Source organism: Molothrus ater, chromosome 2, assembly GCF_012460135.2.
Source record: "Molothrus ater isolate BHLD 08-10-18 breed brown headed cowbird chromosome 2, BPBGC_Mater_1.1, whole genome shotgun sequence".
Classification (NCBI taxonomy): Eukaryota; Metazoa; Chordata; class Aves; order Passeriformes; family Icteridae; genus Molothrus; species Molothrus ater.
In genome coordinates, this window is record NC_050479.2 from 25946868 (window position 1) to 25967192 (window position 20325).

The 20325-nt window shown below is 43.0% G+C and overlaps 1 long non-coding RNA gene across 1 annotated transcript in view; it reads left to right on the forward strand.

The window, feature by feature from the left end:
* LOC129047029 (uncharacterized) overlaps positions 1-19902 on the forward strand; it is a 511465-nt gene extending 491563 nt beyond the window's left edge. The window contains exon 3 of the long non-coding RNA XR_008508975.1: positions 19414-19902. This is a non-coding gene — a long non-coding RNA (uncharacterized LOC129047029). The remainder of the gene's footprint in view (positions 1-19413) is intronic.
* Positions 19903-20325: the final 423 nt, after the last annotated feature.

The window sequence follows — 20325 nt, forward strand, 5'->3', positions numbered from 1 at the left end:
ATGCTCCAGGTAAATGCTGCCCCATATATTTTTTTTAATCAATGTCATATTATCAGGGCATGCAATATAATAAACAGATCTGTTAAAGCACCAGTGATGTCTCTATTGGCAGGCTTATAAAAGAGCTCGGTGACCTTGGTTAATTAGCCATGTAATAAACCAGAACTGAAAGAGCCTATTCCCACAAACCACAGCACAGCACCCCTCCACCCCCCGCCTGCCCGAGGGGCTCTGAATGGGAAGTCAGCAGACGCTATGCAAAGTGCAGCCACTTAGCCTCAGAGCCCTTTGGAATGTATGCAAAGATTCACAAAGACATTTCCTTCCAGCCACTGATTTAAGAAACAATATTTAAAACAAAAAGATAAGTTTTCTGAATACTTTATTTATTGGCTGGTGCTGCTTAAGTTGTGTTTGATAAATGTGTATCTTATTGAAACCTCACAATACTTGCGTTAAAAAACTTCCATTTCAGACATGTTTTCTCTGAGTTCTCTAATTTGTTTTGATGTTTATTTCAGATATTCCTAATAGAAAAAAAAATCCAACCCATCTGGTAATTAATAGCTATTGAATATACTGAATTCTCTGAATGGAATTTGTTTTGTATCCATACAGTGCAGCCCTCTTAAATTGTAAAGTATATTAATAAATTACATGGAAAACAGTGTTACATGTATTTCTGTTACTCACCCAATTTCACTAAAAAGCACACCTAAAAATTTAGACCTGTACTACAAAAATAAAATTGTTGACCTTTCATCTGAGGCCAGGCAGTAAAATGGATACAAATTTTTAGCAGATTCTTTGACTTTATCCCATCAGACTCTTAAGAAATAAAATCTTTTGTAAGTACAAGCGAGGACCACAGTTTTAAATTCCACCCAAATGTTAGTTCATAACAAGCATAGCAGCAATGAACCACACAGCCACGGAGCTGGGCTTTTCTTCTGCAAGTGCAATAGTTTTTCTGATTGCTATGGGAGTTAGCTCTTTTTGAAGTAAACATATGTGAAGTCCATGACTGCTATCCTTTCATGGCATGCCCCTGGGTTCTGGCCCAGCACAGGAACAAAGAAAAAAACCCAAATCCCTAACAGAAGCTAACACTGTTTTTCAGCAGTCACTTCCATACAGGACAATGATTTTTCATTCTTAAAAAAACCACCCCAAAAACAAAACAACCAAAATCAGCGTCAGCTATTTCTTTAAATAAACTTTTTTCCCCCCCAGAATGCTTTTTTTTTTCCTAGTGGACTTGAAATTTATGGTGTTTCTATGCAGTGAAACTAATGAACATCACTCTAGTTTTAAATCCTATACAGCTGTTCATTCATTCAGGATTGTTTTAGCTGCAGTCATTTCTTTCAGTACTGCAGATCACAGTCAATTAACATGAACAGAGAGTTTCACTGGGTCTGCCAAACAATCTCCATTATTCTGGGGAAGTTTCAGAATATCAAGCACAAAACATCTTCAACAAATCTGAGATTCCAGCTAGTTGATAGCAGAGCATCCAAGAGGAAACATTTTCCCTTGATATTCTCTTTTGTTGGATCCCAGAGTGAAGTGGGAGATATATTTTAGGCAAAACATATTTGTTAACTCATTCTATGTGTTTTCTAAGGTGATCTAAGAGCTATCTGGAATGTATCTGAAGGCTCAGGAGCCTACATAACTGCATGGCTCAGCAGCTCATTCGACAGACAATGTGTGTGGTGTGTGTTTGCTTGCATTCATAAAATTGAAATTTTTATCCACGTGCTATAAATACAAATTTTAGTAGTCATACGAGACTGTGAGCAATGCCCATGACTTCCAATAAGATTATGCATAAACAGCTCAGGAACAGACACTGCAGCTGAATTTTCCAGTCAGTGTCCACCTTCAAGGGTGACCACAGGCATACCACAAAAGCTTAACTGAAGAGGGAGAGGGGTAGGTACATGCAGATAAAAGAGGCCCTTATAATTTAATGTGAGGTTGCAGAAAATAACAGCAAGCAGGCAAAGAGGAAGAGAACAGGGAATTGTGAGTTAGTCACTCTCAGACCTGGATATAGCACACACTTCTGCAAGACAAACCAAAGGGACTCTTCCCAGAAACAAAGCTGGGCACAGGTTTATGAAGTGGTAGACAGGGACTCTCTTGATTTAAAGCTGTTATGCTACATAAGGTACAGCTGGTTGTTGGAATGGCAATCCCACTGAGAAGACTCAGTTGATACTGAAAATAAAGTGTGTACTGTAATCTCCTCCGGCAGCCTCTGGTCCTACCGCATCTCACATGCCAGTGCAACCAGACCCAGGGCTGAGGACTGGGGTGGTGCATGACAAACTGAGATCTGGGCCGCAGGGACCTGGGCTGGAGGTGTCCCAGATCAGTCCAGCTGCATGAACGGGGAAATCCCAAGGGCAGCACTCCAGAAGCCGACTCACTTCCCATAGACAATTGCTGCTGCTGCACAGTCACATAGCCAGGAATGCACTTTCCTGACTGCCAAGTGCTCCAGAAGAGGAAAGTTTGGGAATGCCCGCTGCCGCTGCTCTCCGATTTGCAGCTGCCTGAGGCCCGCAGTTGCTAAGGCTGGAGGAGGATGCCCTCCTCTGGCTACACACACTCCCTTCTCATCAAGCCTCGGAGGCTGAAGAGAAATCACTTTGAACACTGAGGCGGGGAGCTGGAGGCAATTACTTGTGATTGATAGCACTAAATATGAAACCGCATGTACCTCATCCATGAAGCATGGAATCAGCAGCATATTGTTAGTGGGGGAGATGAATGGGGCTTGAGATAACCTTGGCAAATTAGGCATATGTTAGCATTAAGCTTTGTCAGTAAGCAGGCTATAAATTACAGACATATTGTAACTCCATAAACTCATCTAATGAATTGAATGACAGTGGTAATTTAAGGCAGAATGGAACTGTTTAACCCTTTTAAGAATTTAGCATTATTTCTATATTACACAACAATCCAAACTGTATTAAAAGGTTGGTATTTCATATATACTGCAAGATACCCTAATTGTAACAATTCCACATTTCATGTACATTTTAACAAACAGTTGGCAACCTGCAAATTATTTCACTGGTAAGTTGGTTTAAAAAGAATGGGAAAAGAATGGAATAGCTAGGGTGGGTTTCTTGCACATTCCCTTACTTTGTCATTATTTTTCCATATGATCAAGCTAAATACATTGAAGCGATAGGACACAGCATGCTGTCATTTCTGGACTGCTACTGAACTCCTCAGGAGGTGTTATAAGACACAAGGCTAAAGGGCAGGTGACTTTAGTCATAAGAGAAGTGCAATAATCCCTTCAAAATGCATGGCCTGCAGTGTCTTATTGCTATTCTGAAATGGCAGTTATAAATAAATATAAGAGGAGAAAGTCAGTCTCCTGCATTTACCGGCTGCTATTGACAGACTTATGCCATCAGTGACAGCTAATCCAGGATTCTGAAGCCATTTTCCATGTTACTGTGTGTTTCAGACAAAGTAATGCTTGAAAATCACTGGCGCACCAATGTCACAAAAGGGCTTAAAATCTAAACCAGAAAATTTAATACAATGTTTTATTAACTAAAATGTGTTGATATAATAAAAATATTTTTATTTTTATTCAGTAGAACAATTGAAGAAAAGAGCATATAAATTATGCCATAGGTTTAGTCCACTTCTGAGGAAATTTTAGGAAAGCATATTTCTTCACACACTTTATGCAATTGATCTTGGCACTCATACAAATCATGGGAAAATTGCTTATCAGACCTTTGTAGAATATTTGCTTTTATGCCCATTTTTCCCTTTGGGAAAGATACAGTATATGGATCAAACAGGAACAGTCCTGTGGGATATAAGGGTGGAAGGGACCCTTAGTGGACAGGATGATAAGCAGAAAGTGAAATCCTCAACATATGTAATTTTACATTATGTAAATAAGCATTATTTCTGATGCTCACCCATGACAATAAAGACACATAAGAATTAAAATTATAGACTTAGTGATAACTCACTGTGTGAAAAGGAGGAAGAAGTATAGTTACAGATATTTATTTTGTGTTTGCAGCTCACACATATTTCTATTTAGAAATGGATTATATTTACCTTAACCTCAGGAAACATGGGTGCCTTGCTAGTCCTGTTTTGGCTAATGAAGGAACAAAGCCTCCACAGGACTTACCTGGAGTTATGCAAGGAGTCTGCAGTAAAGCCAGGACGAGACCCAGTCCTCATCAGTCCCCTTCTTTTAACACACTGATGTTGACACCATGCCTAGAAGTATGTCTGAGATCAAAGAGAAGCTTGCTGTTGTCAAGAGCCACAGCCGAGTAAATTCAGGAGTGCAAGCAAGATAACATAGGAAATTGCTTGCATAACATGGGAAATTCACAGCCCATGTGTGGAAGGAAAGAAGCTCTTTCACACGTTTTCATTTTCTATTGAGCAATGTCATGTTTCACAGTTGTTGTATATCAATGAAACAGTGTAAATGCTTAAATAATGATACAGTGAGAGTGCCGTAGAGTTTTTGGTACAAATCTGACCTCTGAATAAAATTGGTTCTTCATTCCAGAAAAGATTACTGTGACCTTTACTACTCCATTTTCCTAATGGTTTCTTCACTACAATAACAAAATTGAATGACTATCTCAGCCATCTCTAATATTTGGAATTAAATTTACCTAGTGCAAATCAATAAAGTGGAAATCAAAACTAAAAGCCTGGGGTTATTTTAGCAATACTCTGTGTGTAATACAACTTTGCATTTAACCTCTGGACTAAATGGTGGCTCCATAACTAAGTCAGTCACTGAGCACATGCTTTACATACTTAAGTGGAATCAAACTGTTCAGATCAGCAATGATTAATGAAAAGATCTGACAAAAGTGATTTAGAGAAAAGATGCCTACTCAGTCCTGTGAGTTTGTTAGGCCATCAAGACAGAAGACATACTTGAGGTAGATATAAAATGGTCCTTTGCATGGAAAATTGGGTGATTTTGTTTGTTTTACATGGCCCCCTGGTTCTAGTGGGGGCACATGCATGGGGTAAGGAATCCCCATCCTAGCACTGCCAACAGAATGTAGCTTACGAGTGCAGCCATTTCCTCCTGTTCTGGCTGTGGGAATCTCATAGCTATGAACTCAGGTCTTCTCCTAATGCCAGCCAGCTTCTCAGCAGCAGTCACAGGACCGTCTGCACAAGGAACACCCTGTTCCCAGGAATACCATTGAGCTGCTTATCCACAGACCTTGGTAAGCCCAGTGAGTGTTTGACCTGGTCTGTTGGTGTAGGAGAAATTGGAAAAGTTTGCCCAAAATGAAGTCAGCAGGGAAGAAATTTCACTGAGGATTAAGCCCCACCTTCCCAAGCACAGGTTACTGTCTCTGCTGGACCACAGGGCTGCTGTGCTGTGATGCTGGAGGATCACAGCAGACAGACAAGCAGAGCTGCCCTGCAGCCTGTGGCACCAGCACTCCCTATCCCACCACTCCTTCCAATGATAAGAGAACCCCATTTAGCTTAAGGTGAACTAAGGGGGACTCCAGGACATGCTGGCAAGTGCCGTTTATTATGATTCCTCAGTAACCTGTTGAAAGGAGCCAGCGTGACACAGCCATCCTCAGCCTAAGAGGAAAGTGGATTGGTAGACACTCCCTGGGATCCAGGGCACACAGTCCCTCCAAGAGAAGTGATGCTGTGGATCTCCAGAGCTGAGATGCCACGTGCCCCTCCCCAGCACCAGTGCACACTGCAGCCCAGGAGGGGGACAGGCAGGAGCAGAAAGGTGCTCACCCTTCCCTGGTGCTGCAGGGCACCACACAAATTCTGCCTGTTCACCAGCCTGGGCTGTTTGCCTCCAGCTGCTGGTGCCATCTCTGTTCTGGTCCCTCAGCAGCACAGTACAGAGGGAGAAAGCATCTGTGCTTTCCCTGCAGCTGGGAGCCTCTCAAGGACTCTCATCAGCTCACAGGGGCTGGGATTGCTCCTTAGGCTGGGCAGATAATGGGTAACCAGCTTCATACAGGTCTCTCCCCACTACAGCACCAGTGTAATTAGTCAGTGTTCTGCTGGAGGTAAATATTAATTAACTGAGATGAACCTTCTTTTTACCTTAAGATTTCAATTTAATTTTTATTCCTGAATCTAGGATACATGTCATACAAGAATAACACATTAATGCATTAAAATTGAAAATTAGTGGAGACGATGAAAGGATGAGAGGTATAATTAACTTTCAAATAACATACAAGTGCAAGTAGGCAGTATGATAATATGCATAACAAATAATAATAATAATATCACTGCTTAAGGTAAAACCACCTATTTTAACAATGGACACAATTAAGATGATTTCTCAACATGTTTTTTGGGAAGTGTCTGTTCATTGCAGCCTTGCCTGAGCCAGCAATGAATGCTCACATGATCTTAAGTGCCAGCATAACCATGTCCTGTTCTATGTCAGGGGTAATAAGCACAAGGTCTTCCTTCATCCCACCACCTGCACTTTGATATCCCCTAAGACCACAGCTCAGTTTGAAAGGAAGCCACAGCTTTTAGATGAAAATTAATCTGGTTTTAAGTCCCTGTCCTACTTTAATCAAAAGCTCAGCCTTACTCCTACAAAATAATTTTTTTGCAGATATGGTGATCTGTGGCACCCTTAAGCCCTCAGCAGAAATAGAGTGTTTGGAAGTTCTGGATGAAAACACCATTTGCCCAAGCCACACTGTAGTGTTATTTTCTAGGCAGAGTTAGAGCAGGTGTAAATCCCAGCCCATACCCCCTGACTCATGCCAGAGCCTGAGGGGCTGGGCTGCGCTCTCGCCCCACAATGCTGCACAACGAGGCTGATCAGGCATAGCAGGAAACCAGAGCAGATCCCACAAGTGGGAAGTTAAGCCTGGGTCCTTCATGCAACTTCCTAAAATCTTCCTTGCATCCACTTTAGGAGTCTAGTCATGGCTGAGGTGATGTTTTCTGTATGGACTCATGGTCCCTGCTGACTTTGGTGAGCTCACGTTTTCATGGTGTTTCATTCAGTGAATAGCAGAGTTAAGCCAAAACTGAAAAGGCATGTTCTGAAAAGTGGAAACAACTTGTCAATCTTTGATAAGATGGATTTTAGAACACAAAGACAGAAACCCTCTAATTCAAAGTTCATGTGAGTTAAGATGAGTAAACCATTAAAAAGAACAATATTAAGTAAGTGTTTTTGTAATTTCAAAGTGCTTCACAGGCATGCATTAATTAGCTGTAATGTGAGATAAAACACTGGATATCAAAATGTTCCCGGATTTCACTGGGGCACAGATGCCATTAGAAGACAGACCACAGATGAAATAGCTTGCAGCTGACCCCATAGAAGCTTTCAGGGGGGTCACATTCATCCCCATGGGGAAGGGAAGGGAAGGGAAGGGAAGGGAAGGGAAGGGAAGGGAAGGGAAGGGAAGGGAAGGGAAGGGAAGGGAAGGGAAGGGAAGGGAAGGGAAGGGAAGGGAAGGGAAGGGAAGGGAAGGGAAGGGAAGGGAAGGGAAGGGAAGGGAAGGGAAGGGAAGGGAGAATGGCTTGAAAGCAACAGCTCTTTTGAATATCTCAACCAATTCTCAGCATTTATTTTTAAGGAGACAAGTGAAAAAATATTGCAATTGTTTTAAAAAGTGAAGAAGAACAGATGCAGCTAATAACTCAGGAAACAATGATTCATTAATTAAATTAGGGATCAGAGTTCTTGAAACAGCATGTGAAGAATGAAAAATTGGTCTGATGAATGACATTAAACATCAGATAATTAGGATCACTTTTGACAGAACAGAGGTTTAGCAAAGAAACCTAAAGTTTATAAAGAATAGTGCAGTAGCTTCTGGAAATATCTGCATTTCAGTAGATATTTTTAGTAAAGCAGATGAAGACAGAGCTCTGCCAGCAAAGGCAATTTTGAAATTCATACAAGGTAATTTTTGAGATTGTTTTAATCTCAGTCCATTAAAACACCTCCCATACTGTACTTTACCACACTTCTCTTTTTCTCAAAATATTGCCCTTTCAGACAGAAATTGCTAGCCAAAACTCATAGTCTTGAAGATTTCTTTCCACTATGGTCAGAACATGACTGTATTTGCCCCGAGGCTCTGTACTGGGGCATCTTGACTTTATCTACTGAGCCATATCCCCAGAATTCATGTGATCCAGCCAATCCAACACATTTTACTTATTCTGTCCAGAATCCAGATCCAGAACCTGATCTGAAATCATGTGATAGGTGAAATATCAAGATCCTGTTCTCCCCTGAAAGGTTTTAATTTAACAAAGATGTTAGGTCAACCCAGAAGACATGTTCTACACCAAGTCTTGAGATGTGAACACAAGGATCTGTCCAGCAATGCTCTCAGTGCACTTTCACAAGATTTCCTGGCGTTCAGCATTCACTTCAGATGGGTGTACCCTTCAAAAGCATATGGTCCCTTTGGGTGAATTCCTCACTTCACCAAAAGTAACAAGAGTCTTTCCATCTCTTTCAGTGAATTCCCCTTTTCAAGTGAAAATTAATTTTAGTGTATATGTCTCAATGTCCCTATACTGAATTTATCAAGATCTCCCTAAATTTTCTATCAGATTTTAAATCATCCTACCAAATAATTTTAGAGGGAAGTTCCTTTTAGTCTTCAGTGCTGTGTATTAAACAAGTGATCTCTAAACTGGTAATCATTAAATACTCTAACTACATGTTGTCATGCTAACCATAGGGTGTAGCACCACTTTTCTTTGTCATACAATGGGACTATCCCATATTATATGTTGTGTAAACAAGTTGTACACTCTTGTGTCCACAGACTGCTTCTTCTGTCACCCATGTCCTGTGGATTTCCACCTCCAGCAGCACTAGAGCTTACAAGTATAAATGGGTAATACAAGAAGGGAAGTGAATTTTCTGGCCTCAGAGTAGTTGGTGGCAACACCTAATAATTCAGTACTAGAGGCTTTCCTTAATTGCGTCCTTCCTTGTGCAAGGCAAGATCTGAAACAAGGGCAGAGGAGATGAGCTCTATCCATGTTGCCTTTGTGGATGCTGCTAAGCTTTCATGGGTACTGCAGCCCTACCTCCCTGTACCCCCACAGAAAGGTTATGGTCTCCTGGGTCTCTTTCTGTACAGGTACACTGATCCTGACCTCTTCTTGACAGCACTCCTGGAACTGGCCTGTCCAAGACTGTCTCCACAAAACCCCAGCTAAGGTAGGCTAGTTCCACAGTCAGATTGCTCTGCTAGCACTTCCACCCATGCAGGGTTGGTCCATGACCAGTCTTCTACGTTTCACTCTTTGCTAGAAGAATGGAGAGGACCATGTGTTTTCACTTCTGTATTATGTGTTTTGTTACATATTTTTAAATACTTTATGGAAAGCGATAACAGATCAAAAGCACCATCTTGTAGCTTGGTGCCTTCCAAAACACAAGATGGGACATAAAATTAGCTCATATAACTTATTAAGAGCAAAACTCAAAACCCATGATTATTACCTGTCTCATTTGCCCTAGTGACACTTTACAAGCCACCATACAAGACAAAAGTAGAAAGGACAATAGCATAAACTGCACAAAGCCGAGAAATAGAAAGTAAAAAAACCAACAACAATATATCACAAACAGTTCAGTAAATAATAGTGCAATTTTCCTAGCTAATAGAATGGTTTAACACCTGAATACACTCACACGCCTGATTAAACACTAACAACGTAAACCCATGAAAGAAGATTATAAGTTGTAATATCTCTGCAAATAATAGCATATTAGCCACTGTTGCATACTTCTCCAATTACATCCCTTTCATTCTTTTCATCTGGAAAACAGTTCACATTATAATAGTCAGCATCATTTGTGTTTTAAAACAAGCTATTACGTTGTATGTGGTGTATATTGCCAAATTGCAGGTCTCTTTCTCCATATATCTAAAGATACTCTCAAAGTTAATAAAATCAGTAATTGGCAGAGCAAGTTATCTTTAACTTGGCTTTCTATGGCACTTCTAAAAAGTGTTTAAATTCCAACAGACACTTCTTGTCACACTGGACACTTTTTCCTGGTCTTCTTCCCTTTTCTTACTGTACCTAACAGCAGCATGCCCACATTTACCAAAATCCATGAGTCTGCCCACATCCACATCCATATCCATACAGCTGTGTTTGGCCTCTGCTCAGTTGACTTGAAAAGTGTGTGGGTGTCTTGAAAAAAAAATGTGGAGGGAAAAAACCTCTGGTTTCAGTCACAACAATCTCAGTTTACCACCTTCTCTAATCAATCACTTTCATCCCTTTCTATTTTTCATGCACTTCCAGCTATGCAATTCACTGTCTCTTTTTGCCTGGACATTCAACCACTGTAATTTACTGGCCTTCAGGCCTCCCTCCTGCTTGAATTACTTAGAAATCCCTAGCTGGTTTGAAAATCCTCCAAGTCAGGCAAGAAAAGAGAACCCTTGGAGATTTAAGTGAGTAAAAAACTTTCCAACCTAATGGCAGAATGCTGGAAAACTCCAGCACAGTGCCCTGTAGCATTTTTATTGCTGAAGCTCTTAAAGGACAGGATAAACAAAAATCTCTCAGGAACAGTTTGGGTATGCTCCATTCTGTTTTAATGCACCAGGTGAGACTCCATCACCTACTGCATTTGCATGATTCCTTTAGAGCATAAAGATCTGTGGTAAATAAAGACTGGGACTGAGCTAGTACGGCAATTTACATGCTTCAGAGAGTGTTCAAAACAAGGAGAAAATCAGCCCAGTCTTTTTAAAGGCTGTGTTTTGAACAGAGGTGATACTCATTTGGAAAAGGTAGCCTAGATGGATATATCTGTTAAGAAAAGCCCAGGACAGTGGTCTTCTTTTCAGATAATTACTTTCTCTTTTCTTCCTAATTTTTTACTCCAACTGTTGAAGCATATAAAATGGTGGTGATAGTTTATTCACTATCATAGAGGCAAGACAGTATTTTAAGATTTTTCCATTATCTTCTAAACCATTAGATACTGGTTATTTACTAAGAGCAAGGAAATTTAGGACCAGTCTTCATAACTAATACAGCTATTTCTAAGTTCCCAACCAAGAAAGTTCAAATTGGTCACAATTTTGCCTTTTGCTTTTTTGACTCCTAGAAGGTTACAATTTGAATGATCTTTATAGTCAATCTACCCACTATTATGCCCATGGGTTTCACAACAAGTTATTGTTAAACTGCTCTTATGACTGAGACATAATCAGAAATTAACACTACAGTTTCTAGTGATCATCTCTCCTAGACAATCTCTTGGGGTGGATTATGCAATGTTATTCTGATAGCATCCCTACACCTCTCTTACCAAAGAACGCTTAGTGAGCTAAAAAGCTCTATAGGAGTAAGGTGCCTTGGAGATAAAGCTGGGGAAAAAAAAAAAAAAAATTAAAAAAAGAAAATAAAGATAAATGTTGGCAGATACACAAGTGAATTTAGCACATTTTGGTGGCATGCAAAAAGGAATTGGCTCTAGTCCACTTCTACCACCTCAACAGGAATGAGGATAACTGCTAAAGGAGACAGATTAGCTAGTTTTCCTCCACTCTTATTTTGCATACCTTTTTTCTTGTGCAGAACTATGGGTCTGTACAAATACAGTGTTAGAAATGAAAAGCAGGTAAAACTAATTGAAGACAAAAAAATCCCAACTGAAAAAGTAGGAGAACCTGGTGTAACCTCTCACCCAGCACATATCTCAAGAGTAAGAACAATAGGTAACTGAGACCTTGTGGGGGGATAGAATATAAGAAAATAAAGATAGTGATGAAAGTAATCTTACCCCTAAGGAGTTGCAGCTGGACCAATTATCAAAGATTAGGAACAGGCCTGATTTTAACAGGCCACAGCTGTAACCAGTGAGAAGAAGAGTGGTATAAAAGAGTGGATTGGTTGCTTGAGAAGGGAACTGGTGTTGGTTGGCTACTTTATGAAGAAGAAAGAGACAGTGCTTGGGAGACCTGCCCACAAGAAACACCAAGAAGGTATGAAATTTTTGTGATAAGGAGGTGACAGTATGGAACCCCTGCAATAAGATGACAAGAAGATCTTACACTGCTAGAAAGCTCATCTGCAAAAAAAACTTGTAGGTGCTCTAGATTAGTAGGTTGGGAGTGTCTTTTATTGCTGTTACTCTTAATAGAGGTGGACAGAAAGATGAGACATTTATAGCTACAGAATCCAATGAAAAGTAAAATTTTGTTCACCCTTTGCTCCCTGATCAGCTGAGAACTGTTTTAAGCTTCACATTTCTCTCAAAGGTTCTGGATGAACTTATGCTGACTGTGACCACCCTGGCACTTCTCATGATAAGCACAGACCTTATGACAACGAACGGACATCTGACTTAAGGCAGTAACTGAGGGCTGGAAAAGGGTGTTTCTGAAATGTCAGTGTTGGGCTGGAGGGTTCCTCAGAAAGTCATTTAGTCAATTTCCCATGACCTGCTGTAAGATCAAGATTGGTCTTTCAGGTGGAAATTGCTCAGGCATATCCATAGCATATGCAAATGAAGTGACAGCAGCAGGAGTTTGAGACCAAGTAACCTATGCCACTCTAGAGCTCAACTCAGCTGCCATCACCATCAGACTGCATTTTGCCAGACCAGTCTTAGAAAATCAACTTGGCTAAATTATTTTAGGAATTTTGGCTTTGCAATTAGGCTACTTTTTTTTTTTTTTTATGGCCAATTAAGCTTCTTGACAACTTCCACAGGCCAGGATAATCATCTGTCCTCTCAGGTACTGCAAGACCGATATCATGGCAGTCTTCCTTGCTTGCCTCTTTCTTGAAGTCCAGTGTGCAAAGCCAGTCATAGGATTCCACTGTAAGTTTTACCAGAGTCTTCCTATGTCTTATATTTGATGTTTCTTCTAAGATATTTCTGAAACAGGATTGTTTCACTGGTTCAGATTAGGCTGTTAATCCTGGGAAGCCATGGTGCTGACACTTGGAAAGAAAAATTCTCCACATTTGTGCATTGATTTCTTCTTCTTATATGCAATGTGCATTCATTTTTTTCTCCTGTTTTTTTAATATCAGGCCATCTCTTCAGTGTACCAAAACCATTCTGAGTTATGAATCCGTCCTCCAACGTGCTTGACAGACTGCCCCAAATTTCATCTCATGAAAATTTTATACTCATATACTCATCAACATCAAGGCACATCAAGGCAGTTGATGTAAAGGAGGCTGAGGGAAGGCCTCATCACAGTTTACAGCTTCCTCGCAGGGGAAAGCAGAGGGGCAGGCACTGATCTCTTCACTCTGGTGACCAGTGAGAGGACCTGAGGGAATGGCCTGAAGCTGAGTCAGAGGAGCTTTAGGCTGGATATCAGGAAAAGGCTCTTCACCAGAGGGTGGCTGCCCATGGTAATGGGCTCCTCAGGGAAGCGGTCACAGCCCCAAGCCTGACAGAGTTCAAGAAGTGTTTGGACAATGCTTTCAGGTGCATGGTGTGACTTTTGAGGTGTTCTGTGTAGGGTCAGGAGCTGGACTTCAATGCTCCTTGTTGGGTCCCTTACAATTCAGGATATTCTGTGATACTATTATTCTACAATTGCATCAATATTGGCTGTGAATACAATAACTGGACAGTTAAATGTTAATGACTTGAGCACAGGAAAGGCTGCAATGTGTATCTGTATGTATGAAACACTTTGTTGTCCTGACCATTATCAGCAAATTCTAGTGTTTTTTGATTTGGACTAATTAGTAGTCAATGACACAGATAAGATGTGTGTTAACAACCTCCACAGGAAAAAAAATCACCAGGAGGTTGTTAAATAATAGCTGTGGAAAGGTTAAATTGCTCACTCAGGGCAAGTCTGTACTCTACAGGAAATAATTTCCTACACAGGTCTAGTAAAGCATGTTGTCTCAAGCACTGGTACTTAAGACCTGTTCAAAGCATATTGTTGTGCTTGTGGCTCCAATGGCTCCTGATGTTGCTACTAAAGTTTTCTTCTACCTAAAGACTAACATTGAAATACACCTTTAAGAAGTATATCTTTTTGTTCTTGCCTGTGACAATGTTCACAGGGGTTTTCAGATGAGGGAAGAGATGAGGATTTGACTCCATATTTCAGAAGGCTTGATTTATTATTTTACTATATATATTACATTAAAACTATACTAAAAGAATAGAAGAAAAGGTTTCATTTCAGAAGGCTAGCTAAGCTAAGAATAGAAAAAAATGAATAACAAAGGCAGCTGTCCCAGACTCTCTGTCTGAGCCAGCTGCTGTGATTGGCCATGACTTATAAACATCCAAGATGGGCCAGTCAAAAATCCACCTGATGCATTCCACAGCAGCAGACAATGATTGTTTACATTTTGTCCCTGAGGCCTCACAGCTTCTCAGGAGGAAAAAAATCCCAAGGAAAGGATTTTCATAGAAAGATGTCTGTGACACTTGCCTCTTTGCTGCACTCACTTGTGCTTGTCCCAGCATTGCTGGCAGCCTGGATAAGCTCTAAGGCAGATGACTGAAATGACCTGCATTGAAAATAACAAATAAATTAAAACATACCACCCCTGTGATCTTTGTCAGGACTCTGTGGAGGGAACGGCAAGAACATTGCTCCATCACAAATGTAGAAGAAACATAAAGCTACCAAAGTTTGCACTTGAAGCTGGAGCAAGCACTATCCACACTTGGTACTGAGGAAATAGTAATGCCAATGAGAATAATGCTCCCAGCTGGACCCCTAATCATCTTTGAAAAACAATGGCATTAAGGCATGGGATCAGAAGTACCAAATACTAACTGAATTGAGAAGTAGAAGTAATCATTCATCTGGAAGGCATATTCTAGAGGCATACTTGGGGCCAAATCAGAGCATAAGCCTCTGCAGAAGGGGGGAAAAAAAATGAGAGCAACATTTTGTCTGGAAAACTGCTCCATGGGAGTTACCCTAGATATGTGTCATGGGGGAAGAGTCAGGAAGCAGATCCAGGTTGTGTCTGAACTGAACCACTCAAAGTCAGTTCATTAAACCAGGAAGTCTCCTGGCATGTTTGCAAGTTCAGTCTTATTCAACTGAATAAATTTTTATTCACATTGTTTGGTGTATTGACCTGAAAAAGGAAGTATATGCATATATACTTTTATGTTCCATAAATACATGGTATGGCTCCCTGCTCTGGAGGCAGATACCCAGGGAGGACAGCAGGGTAAGAGCAAAACCATAAGGAGTCACTGAGGGTTTGAGCACCACTTCAAGCAGCTCCAGTCTCTTGAAATGAATGGGGGCAGTGGCACACATGAAGATTGTCTTGCACAGAGAAACACTGTGGTCCAGCCTACAAACTCTTCCACCAGCCCTGCTCTCTGGAGGCCGCTGTTACAGGCAATGTCAGATCCCCGGTGAGAGGAATAGCAGATTTGTCTTTACAAACAAGCGGTGGGTCTGCTGGTAGACAAAACTAGCACCGGGAGATAAAAGTAACAATGGGAAGGATTCTACGGATTGATGAATGGAAAAAGATATTTGCTTTTACAAATAAACTTAGGTTTGCTGATAAATGAAATTAGACATTAAAAGATGAAAGAAACAATGAGGAAGAAAAACCCCTAAGTTCCGTAAGAATTAAAAATTAAAAGGAAAGGTTATACATTAGAGGGAAATCTTTGGTATCAGGGAGTCTGTACCTCTCAAGTACCTCAGCCAATGGGGAAAGAGAGAAGGGAAATTAGGATAAAAAGAAGGCTGCATCCTCCAAAAATTCGAGAGATCCCAGGGGAATGCCCCATGGCCTCTCTCTTAATTCGAATAAAGCCAAAAAAGGACACATTTCTGTCTCCTTTTTGGACACAAACCTCTGGTGTTTGTGGATTAATTTTCCTAACACTGGTGACTAAGCAGCTGCACAAGTTTCTCTGTCCTTTCTGTTCACTTTTTAATAATGTTTTTCTCTAGGTGTCACATCCTTGCCGTCTGTTTAACCTCCGGCAGTGCCGTGGCGCGGCTGCACACGGGGCTGGGGACAGCGGGGCCGGGCCACACCAGCCCAGCCGGGATGGAGACAGCGGGGCCGGGCCACACCGCCACAGGGGGCTGGGGACAGCGGGGCCGGGCCACACCAGCCCAGCCGGGCTGGGGACAGCGGGGGCCAGGCCACACCGCCACACGGGGCTGGGGACAGCGGGGCCGGGCCACACCGCCACACGGGGCTGGGGACAGCGGGGCCGGGGCACACCGCCACACGGGGCTGGGAACAGCGGGGCCGGGGCACACCGCCACACGGCGCTGGGGACAGCGGGGCCGGGGCACACCGCCACACGGGGCTGGGGACAGCGGGGCCGGCCCACACCGCCACACGGCGCTGGGGACAGCGGGGGCCAGGCCACACCAGCCCAGCGGGGCTGGCCCACACCGCCACACGGGGCTGGAGACAGCGGGGCCCGGGCCACACCGCCACACGGGGCTGGGGACAGCGGGGCCGGCCCACACCGCCACACGGCGCTGGGGACAGCGGGGCCGGGGCACACCGCCACACGGGGCTGGGGACAGCGGGGCCGGCCCACACCGCCACACGGCGCCCCTGGGCGCTGTAAACCACGGGTGTGCTCCAGGCTGTGCTCGCTGCCTGCCGCACACAGCGCTTCTGCTGTAATTACGGAGAAGGCGTGGAGTGAAAACAGTGCTCGTGTGATGCAGCTGTATCCGCTCTTAATCCGTCATTAATGCCTCATCAGAAGAGTACTGTACTTTTCGTTTGTTTCGTTTGCCGAAGGTCAGCATACTTGGAAGCTATTGTCATACAGCATTGCAGACTTTTTACATATTTCTCTGGTATTGTTCCAAGCTATTGTATACGCAAATGAGTCAATTGGTATGCAGATTGTCTATCATTAAAACCGTTTCAAAATCAGCTTTGTTGTGGGTTTAGCGAGGAGCCTGCATACCCTTCCTGAATATAATGTGTGGTTCTGCTCTGGTGCCGTGAGGTGGTTGTGGAACCTCACATGGGACCACTCCTCGCTTTCACATTGGCAGAGCTTCCAGTGAAATCGTGGGAATTTTTCCCTGGGGACAAGTCTGCGAACTGAAGTCCTCTGCTTGCCTCACCCTCACTTTGCAAACCACACAGGCTGCGTGTGGCCATATCAGTGCCTGTGCTTTTACCTCGTCCCCCTTCTTTTATTGCGTTGTATTTTGCCTCAGTGCGCTCCTAAAGTCTGCAAAACTTTTTCCTCCTTGGGAGACGTGTCAGCCCCGGAGCTGGTCCTGCCTTTCCAGCAGGCAGCACAGCTCTGCAGCTACCAGCGCTGCCTGCACCAGCACTGAACCCTCCCCATCAGCCCAGCACATCCAAACTTCACACACACTCAGGGCAGAGCCTTCTGCTTTGTTCTTACTATTGAATTTCAGCCATGAGTGAGAAACGGTGTTTCAGAAAATAAAGGCCACTTTCCTTTTCTATCATCTTCACAGAGTTATTTAATGTTCCCTCTGTGGCTTTTCAGCAGCTCTTACCCAGGTATCCCAAGCTCTTGGTGCAGAGCCTGGATTCACTTGTCCACAAAAACTATTTCAATGACTTCTATGTGAAAAAATAAAGTATTTTGATTTGCAGCTGCATTGTGTCAAGTGGCATAAATTCTTCTGTCTTTAACAAGAGAACTATAATCATAATAAGAAAAAAAGGAAGGTTAAAATAAAAGCTACATTTTTATAAAATAGCTCAATGACAGGGTGTCATGGTTTGACACTGGCACAATGCCAGTGCCCCCATGAAGATACCTTCTCCCTGGTTTCTGCTGTGAGATGTGACCAGGAATAAGCAAAGCAGGCTCCTACTTAGGGAAAAAGAACCAGAACTTTATTAACTACTCTACAACTACAGATAAAAAGGAACACACACACAGGGAAAATGAAAACTTCACAAGTGCATTTCCTCCTCCCCCCACCAAATTTCCAACACAATACATTTGGTTCCTCAAATCACCAACTCTCGGTCCAGCACCACCTTTTAGACAATCAATCCTCAGTTCATCAAGAGGAGAGGAGTCCTTCTTGTGCCATGGGCTTCCCCTGGAAACACAGCTGAAGCCTCGTGTGTTTCTGTGTCACTCGTGGCACCGCCCGGAGTACATCTGCCATCGTGACTTCTTCCTTTTCATGTCCAGTGCTCTCACCACTGAACACCGACCAGAACTGCTTCTAGGGTTGTCTTTTAAGGATGCTCTGTCCCGATCCAAAAAAGGCACAGTCTCTCCTTTGGGACACCTGTCCCCACAATCTCTCCTTTGGGACACCTGTCCCCCCCATATTTTTCACCCCCTGGGGCCGAGGGGCATCAACACTGAACCCTCTTGGTTCTGAGGCCATTGCCTCCCTCTAGAATGCAGTCTCTGTATCACAAGGAACATGGTTCTGTCCATGGCTATACAAAAAGAGTCCAGCAAAAGCTACTCCATCATCTCTTCCCACTAGGATTCTTCTCTATTCTTCTACTATCTCTCACTCGTCCAGACCTCTCTCACACTGGCCCATTTCCTTCCTCATCTTCCACTGTATCTTCTAGGAAAGGTCAATGTTCTGTAAAGTTCTCATTCTCCAAAAAGGGGTTAAAAGCTCCTACAAGCGGCCGGCTGAACCCCCGCCTCTTCTCCTTCCCAGCCGTGCTGCCGGCGCAGGCCCATGTTTATCAAGTCTCAAGGTTACAGTCCCAGGCAGCGGCTCTCTCTCTCTCTCTCTCTGTGTCTCTCAGGGGGGGCTGCCCGATGGCTCCCGGTGTCTCTCTCTCTCTCTCTCTCTCTCTCTCTCTCTGTGTCTCTCAGGGGGGGCTGCCCGATGGCTCCCGGTGTCTCTCTCTCTCTCTCTCCCTTCCACCCCCGGGCTCAGGCCTACCTCTCTCGGCCACATGGCTTTTCCCCTCCCCCTGCCCAGCCAGCAGCTGGGCCGGGGGAGAGACCCGAACTCTTTCTCGCCGGAAACCCAAGAGGACCCTCCCAGGGGAGAGCTCTGCTTTTAACCCCGTGTTCTCAGAGGCGTGTCCATGTCCCAATGGCCAGGTTAAATGCCAAGATTAAAGTCTGAATATCCATTGGCCAAAAACACAGCATCCCAAAAAACACATTTCCTGTCAAACCACCACACAGGGAATGTTCATTTTAACAACTAGCTATGTATCAGGAGGTTTAGAAAAACAGAAAATGTAGATATGCAATTCTTACCAGAAGTGGAGGAGAGCTGAGTTAGAGACCATCTATACAAACCCAGTATATACAAGGCTATGGGACTGTAGTATATGGTAGAGATAATTTATGCTGTTTATGTATAAAATATTGTAAAATCCAAGCTATGTCTTTTGACCACCCCAGCCAGGAGCAGAGTCTAATTTTTATTCAATTAGTTCCCCTAGGACATTCAGATAATATCAAGCCTGTTAACGTATGAATGGGACCTTCCTGGGCGATGATCAACGACTTCCCTGGAGTGTAGGAGTGCTCTGCACCTCGAAGATTGCATCTACTGCACTCAAGCACCGGTGCCACCCTGTTACATCTGAATGCCAAGTTCTCCGAAGTGTTCTGACAACATCTAAACACCTGGAACCACTTTTGTCTATCCCTGCACATGTATGGCCCCAGTTCTACGTGTGAAGGGACACAGAGGAACATTCTGTCATCTCTGCCTCAGGCAGAATAAACTGTATATAAGCTCGCTGCATGAAGCAGTCGGGGTGAACCAAGGGGGAGACTCTGACATTTTGCAGGTCAGATCCAGGTTCACCCAGCGCCGATCCCAGGTTCGACGCTGCCCGAGGCTGTGGTGGTTTTTTTCTGATCGAAACTCTGTTTTGCTGAAAATCTAATAAATCATTGCTAAATTTTCTTATAAATTTGGCTCTCGATTTGATCATTTATAACAGGACCTCATAAGATGCAGCTGAAGGAGCTGAAAAAGTTGGTTAACCTCAATGCAAAACTGCTTTCTATCATCTTTGAAAAATCATGCAGGTCAGAGCACCAGACAAGTAGGAAAAGTCTAATTTATGATCATCTACCAAAGAAAGATCTGGGAAACTACACACCAGTCAAGCTCACACTTTTCCCAGGAAAAGCATGTCCAAGCAAATTTAGGTCAAAAAGGTGACTAAGGCAAACCATATTGGATGGTAGCCTTCTCTGATGAAACAACTTGCTTAGTAGATGAGGAGATAACTGTGGAGAAAATGTTACCTTGATTTTAGCAAGTCATTTGACATCATCTCCTAAAAAATTCTTGTTGACAAGCAGGAAAGTTTTAGTGAGCATGGAATTGC